The sequence below is a fragment of the Mastomys coucha genome, unplaced genomic scaffold (assembly GCF_008632895.1).
Source record: "Mastomys coucha isolate ucsf_1 unplaced genomic scaffold, UCSF_Mcou_1 pScaffold7, whole genome shotgun sequence".
In the NCBI taxonomy this organism is placed as follows: domain Eukaryota; kingdom Metazoa; phylum Chordata; class Mammalia; order Rodentia; family Muridae; genus Mastomys; species Mastomys coucha.
In genome coordinates this window covers 25,285,719-25,292,667 of record NW_022196913.1, presented here as the reverse complement: position 1 = coordinate 25,292,667, position 6,949 = coordinate 25,285,719, and the positions used below count along the sequence as shown (strand labels likewise).

At 41.2% G+C, this 6,949-nt stretch overlaps 1 pseudogene; it reads right to left on the bottom strand.

Annotated features, from left to right (window-relative positions):
• The window catches only part of LOC116082624, a 13,686-nt pseudogene extending 7,280 nt beyond the window's left edge, over positions 1-6,406 (bottom strand).
• Positions 6,407-6,949: the final 543 nt, after the last annotated feature.

Below are 6,949 nucleotides of genomic sequence, written 5' to 3'. Positions count from 1 at the left end.
GAGGTAGAGGGAAAGCAGTGGGCAGGGTGACAAGGAGAACAAGAAATAAATTGTTAGTTAGTCTATGGAGTAATTGGTAATATACAGAATTAGCTGCAGGGACAGAAATTAGGTTAATAATTGAAAGAATTAATGTATAAAAATTGCCTATTATAGCCAACTTCTTTTGTACCTGTTGAAAATTCTTTGATAGCAAATGAGTTTAATTCTAGATGTTCTTTTTTGTCTAAGTGACCTTGAAGAGCTGAGCCTTATCCTAGGATCTGGAATTCTTGAAGTGCATGGTACACTTAAATTTCCTCCATAAAAATAAATCTTTTATTTATGTCTCATTTCTCTGAATAATTTCCTGTGTGATACCAGGAAAAAGTAAGAAAGCTACTGAATTCAGTTTTCTATTAAAAAAAAAAAACTAAGAACAATCCAAATCCCTATTGTAGGGATTAAAAATGTCAAATGACCAAAACTGTTTGCAGCTTAGAGTAATTTAGGGGCACAAGAATTGGTATAAAAGTAATTTATAATCATGCAAAATGCAGGTTAAGATTTTCTAGAGTTCTCCCAAACAGTGGTAAACGTTAAGAAAGCACTAGGATCTATGAGGTTCTTTTTTCTATCTACTATATCTGATATATGCCCAACATATTTATCTGTTATTTTTAACAAATAAAAAATACTCTTAGAGGAATGGATTGAGGGAAACTGTGGTTGTAATTCATTTTATGAAAGAAGAATCTATTTTCAATAAACATCACTGTCTAAAAAATAGAAAATCTTGTACAGTTATATTTTTCCATTAAAATTTAGTTGTATATTATGTGACATTACTTAAGTGGGATGATGATAAGTAGTAGATGAACGATAAGATAATTTTATCTTATCGGTTTATTCAGCTTGCTCAAAATAATTTGTAACATTAGTCTCTTAAAGGACCAATGAACTCGGGACAATTCAACAGAACTTTGAGATAGAGTCCCTTACATACACATGAGCATCTAAGGACTGCCAACACTTATGACAAGGGAGCTGCTGACCAACACCAATTTTCTGATAGTATAGAGATAAGCTACCATCTGAAGAAAAGACATAAATGGCTGCACCATACTATACTGTATTAGAGCAATTGTGATAAGCAGATCTTTGACAATGCATATCACACAACCAACAGTGATGAATACAGATGGCAGGATACAGCTGCTGGGTGGCGATAAAGTTGCAACAAAGGTTCCGGTGATGGCTTCAGGGGCATATGCTTCCCGCTCAGTGCGATCTTAAAAAATAATTCCAGCTGGGTATGAAACTGATGCTTCCATGTGTGTCCATGTTGGCCTCTGCACAGATATAACACAAAAATTCTCCTTTTTCTTGTCTAGGACTTTTCAAATATTTTCCATGAAGATTATTAGGAAATTGTTTTAAATTTTGGCCCTGATTCAATAGTAGGCAGAGTCACTAAACTAACTGGTTATAGTGTTTGAAGTAAGTTATTTTAAGACTTATTTCACAATTTCTTGAACACTATTTTTTGAGTTAACTAAGTCTGAGTTCTGCTATTGATAATCCTGGACAGAAGAGGAAATTATTATCTGAGATAATAATTTCTACAGCTCAAAATATCCCAGCAGAGGAATCAATAATTAGTGCACATTGATTATGACAGGTGCACTTGTTGCAAATAATTAAAATTCTTTTAAAATAGAAGTCCATCTCATGTCAATTTAAAAAATAAATCTCTCTACCACTATAACTCAGAGATTAATTTAAGAAAAATAAAATACTTCTGCCAAATTAAAATATGCACACAATTTAGAATATCTTTTAGTATTTCATATTATGAGAATTATAAGTAGATAAAAAAATCTGAATTTTGTCTTATTACATTTTTTCAAGAATAAAATAATTTTAAATTAATCTACATTTCGTGCTAGCATTTCTACTGTGTCAAAATGTATGAAATAAAAAATTAAGATAAGCTTTGTGCTCTCATCTTGTAATAGTGAATCAGTTTATTTTTCTTCTATAAAATAGTCATGAAGGAATGGCACTCTGTAGAGATTCACAGGACATATCCCCAGCTTGTGGGAAGAAGCCTGATTATTTCCCTGTGTCAATTTGAGTTTTTTTCTTTTACTTCTCATAGCTTTTTGGCTACCAAGAGATACTATTTTCCAGTATTAATGTTCAGGTTAACATCACTGTGCTTGTGAAGGCCCCCGTGTCCTACCTCTCCATTGCTGGGGTCCAGGACGCTGAGAGCAGTGCTGTTTCAGTGTTCCCTCTCCAGGGCTGAGCCTGTCTCCATCTCTGGGTAGTGCCTCTGTCAGGAGGCTATCCTGATGGTGCTGCCTCAGTGACTCCAGCCAGGGCTGCAGCTATCATCGGCTCTCCTTGATTCCTTTACCTTTAGAAGAAAATGGATACATGGTGTGATTGTAGAGAGATGTGAAAACCCACCAGATGATCCAGAATAAAAAAACCAGCTTTCAGTTGACTTCGCTGAGGTGCTGTGGAAAGGCTAGGCAATGGAACACTGGCACAATCACCTTGATATTTTACTAAGAGGGTTTTAAGGGTGGAAAATTTGCAGGGCATGCAGGAAAGCTGAAGGACAGAAGATTAAAGAACATATTTTCAGAATTTTTTTCTAGGCTATGAATGCATTACAAATAAAATGGGTCCTCTTCGTGTATATTTGGAAAACTAAGCTTATGAGAAAAATTACCTGTATAAAATGACCTTCTCATGACAGCACACACTAATGCTGGGAGTAAGTTTGCTGTGAGCAGATGACCTTAAACAAGGCATCTCATTTTCAATGTTGTGTGCCCTTCCTTCTTCTAGGTCTCAGTAGTTGTCCTAGATACCCCAGATTGGAGTGGTTGCCCCAGATACTCCGGGTTGGAACTGTTGGCTCTGGAAGAGAAGATGTGTGCTGCAAAGCGCCAGGCAGCAAGTCCAGGGTCATTATATTTGCATCTTCATTCAGTTGTCTTGGTGACCATGAAGCATGATTAAATGTAGCAGTTTCCATTACTGTTAGTTTTGTTGTTGTCTCACAGGACACTTATTTAAACCGGAGGTCCTCGACAAGTAAGGACTCTGCAGATTTTTATGAGTTAGTTTGCAATTATCAGCTGTGTTATTTTCCTTAAAGCATAGTTTCATGAGGCCAACAATCAGGCCTTTAATAAAAGGACACAAATTAATTGTCAGTGATCACATGTGAACAGCTTCTTGTCACTGAGCAGGAAAACAACTTACACTGCTTTCCTCTGCACAGAAGGGGCCATTTTCCAGTGTATTGCTTTGATGGGTCAATCACAGGCAGAGTTTTGGGCTTGAAGCCTTTGTCAAGCCATGATCAGTCACATAAACTTGAGACAATTGCTTAACTTCCTGTGCATAATCTTAATATAAAAAGGACATCTCTTAAAGTTTTATCATAAAGATCAAGCAAGTTTGAAATATATAATTATACTCTAAAGCTGGGTACACAGTAACCATGCAGCTAAAAGTTATATTTTATGATTTCAAGCCATTGAGGCACCTTGTGCTGGAATAATGTTTATTTTATTTTATTTTTTATCAGTTTGGAGAAAGCTGATACTAGTGCTCGATACACACTCAAGATAATGTTCTCCCACTTCAACCGTTTCCTTTGAGATTTTATTCACAGTATATGTGTTTTTGTGCATGTACTCTTTAGACAATATCAGGGATGTTGTCTCAAGTAATACAAAACTAGGAGAGGCCAGGCTGCTGTCCTCTCACAGCTTGGGAGGAAAAAGACATCCAGAGACCCACCAGCTCCCATGGCAGGAGGCACAGGTAGGGAACAACCCTCAGAGCCTGGCCTGCCACCACTGGGCCTGTGTGGGCTTGTAGACACAGAGACACACCCACCACCATGTGACATGGGCAGCCTGTAGACAACCAGAGGTCTATGACCCTCGTGGCCTGCCTGCAGCAGGAGCCACTACAATATGTAGCGATGACAGAGAAAAACCAGCAGAACAGCTTGAGTATGAGGAGAGATGGAACTGGAGATGCAAGATTGGAGAGAAATAGCCAGTCCTGCCACCTGAGGCCATGCTGACATCTCAGCTGATGCTACCACTGAGGGCCATGTCTGGGTCCATGGCCATGCAGTGGCAAATTCAGTGTGGATGTACATGGCTAATATTATCACTATAGTCCATGCATACATTGCTGGGATGGTCACCCATCTGTGCCCACATAGATGTTCGGGGGCTGTGCATAACTGGTCCCACCCCTCACTGCCTGAAGTACTCAGGAAAGTAGGCCTTCCATGTTGTCCAGGCAGCACAGTAGAGCTGGCTCTGGTGGCAGGAGTGTGGGTGTGTTAGCCCTGAAAGCATGAGTGCATGTGTGTGAGGAGAGCTGCCTCACCACTCATTTGCTGTGAGATGACTGGGTGGTGCTGGTGGTGGGGTGGAGATGATCCTCTATCTCCTGTCTTTGCAGCATAGTGGAGCTGGCTCTGGTGTTGTAAGTACCGGGACTCTGGTGTTGTAAGTACAGGGGAGCAGGCCCCAAGGACATGAGAGCAGGAGAGGTGACCCTGCCTCCTACTAGCTGTAGCATTTGGTGAACTATCTGAGCAGTGCTGGAGAGCTCATTAGGTTGGGGCAGATATGGGAGTGTTGGTGGTTGACCAACTGAGCTACCACCCAGGCCCAGAGCAAGGCTTTAAGTTGGCCTAAACAAAAATCTACCTCATCTATAAACTGTTGGAGCATGTGAAAGAGCCAGTCCTGGTGGTCCAAAGCCTCAGGATCTCCATGACTCAGAGCAACAACAGGATGACCAAGAGGAGTCTCCCTTGATGAGGGTCCAATGTCGATTGTATTGCAGAAGCAAGTGACCTCAAACCAGACCAATGACTCACTGCAGTGAACATTTTCAAGTAAAGATGTGTGGACAAAAGTGTTTACTGTGGGACACACCGTGACACACTACAACTTACACAGCAAGATATTTTTTATGCTTCGTTTTTTTTGTTTGTTTGTTTGTTTTTTATTTTCTTTTGTGGGGGAGGTTTCAAGGTCAGAGGGTGGATTCAAAGCCATGGGGAGATGAGTGGAATTCGGGTACATGCTGTGAAATTCATAAAGAATCAATAAAATGTTAAAAAAATATGAAATCAGTTAGTGGTTCACTAGCCTCTGTGTACATGGGCATTTGGACTGCTTATGTTTCCTGTTAACCTGATGCGCTCACCTGTGTCCTCTTTTTACCATGAACAGTCTACAATCATTCTCTTTCTTTACAAATGGATGTATATAGTTGAAGTTGCATTTTATGATGGAAGTCCACTTGAGGAAATATTCATTTCTGCTTGAAGGACAAACTGAACTCAAAACATCTTGCATGCCATTTCTATTTTGATGACATTGATTAGCACATTGATTTCCTTTCTCTCTATTTCTGTAACTCTACCCAGAGGTTTGATACTTTGGAAAAATTAAAGATAAGTCAATGTGGTTCTTCATTTGCCCCTCCACTGGTGTGTGGAAATGCCTCTGGGCAGATGAAACAAAATGCAGAGATGAAACACTGCATTTACCCTGTGTTGCTGTAGGGTGCTATGCCTGAGGGAAGTGCGGATACACTGCTCAGGGGATAGGAAAATGCAGCCTAAGGTGTCGGAGGACAAAATTGGGGTTCCCTGACTCCAGGCATCCAGTCACCTCTGGAAACTGCATGGAGTTGGGAATGAAGGAGGTCTGTGGGCCTGTGGGGAGGCCAGGGCTTGAGGTTTCCAAACTCCTGGAAATCCAGACACTCTTGGAGTCTCAGAGAGCTGAGAGCAAAGTTGTGCTCTTCAGCCAGGGACGACAAGCCTAGGACCAGGGGAATGGGAACTCCAGCTTAGCTCATTGGCGATTGTCCTTAGCTTGGTTGAGGTTGTCTAGGTGTGCAGAGAGGCCTTCTATGGGAGACTTAGGCAGTGGCTCTGTAGGTGAAGGCCTTCTCCAAGCTCTCCACAGTGGTTCTTGATGGAAGAAGCAGTCCTTGGCTCCAAACTGTTTATTGACTGTTCATTGTGGAAAATGGATATATATAATCTGTTTAGGCTGGATCAGATATTAAATACCTTTTGCAGGAAGGAGTGTTCGGGAAGGGAAGCTTATTGGCTAAACCCTTAGACACGCTAGATACCTCATTAGCATAGAGAACTCTGTTCTGAAATACATGACCACAGGTCACATTTTCTATGTGGGAAGTGTGGCACATGTTCCAGGCTAGGAATCTGGTAGGGGGCAGGGAGCAGGGATCAGGGAGTAGGGAGCAGGGAGCAGGGAGCCATATACAGGTGGGTGCCAGGTTGCTGGGGCCTCTGAACCCATTCAGCCTTACCAAGTTTCCTGGCATAATCCACCATCTCAAAAGTCAATAGAGTTTTTTATTTATTTATTTTTTATTTTTTTATTAGATATTTTCTTTATTTACATGTAAATTTCTCCTTTCCCAGTTTCCCCTCCAAAAACCAACCAACCAAACAAACAAAAATAACAAGAACAAACCCCTGTTGCCTCCCTCCTCCCCATGCCTGCCACCCCAACCTCTCCCACTTATTAGCCCTGGCATTCGCCTACATTGGGGCACAGAACCTTCACAGGGCCAAGGTCCTCTTCTCCTATTGATGATCAAATTTGCAATCCTCTACTATACACATGCTGCCAGAACAATCAGACCCACCATGTGCAGTCCTTGGTTGGTGGTTGAGACCCTAGGAGTCCTGATGGTGCTAGTTAGTTCATATTGTTGTTCGTCCTAAGGGGCTGCAAACCCCTCAGCTCCATAGGTCCTTTCTCTAACTCCTTCACTGGGGACTGAGTGCTCAGTTCAATGGATGTCTGTGATCCTCTACATCTGTATTAGTCAGGTAATGTCAGAGCCTCTCAGGAGATAGCTATATTTAGGC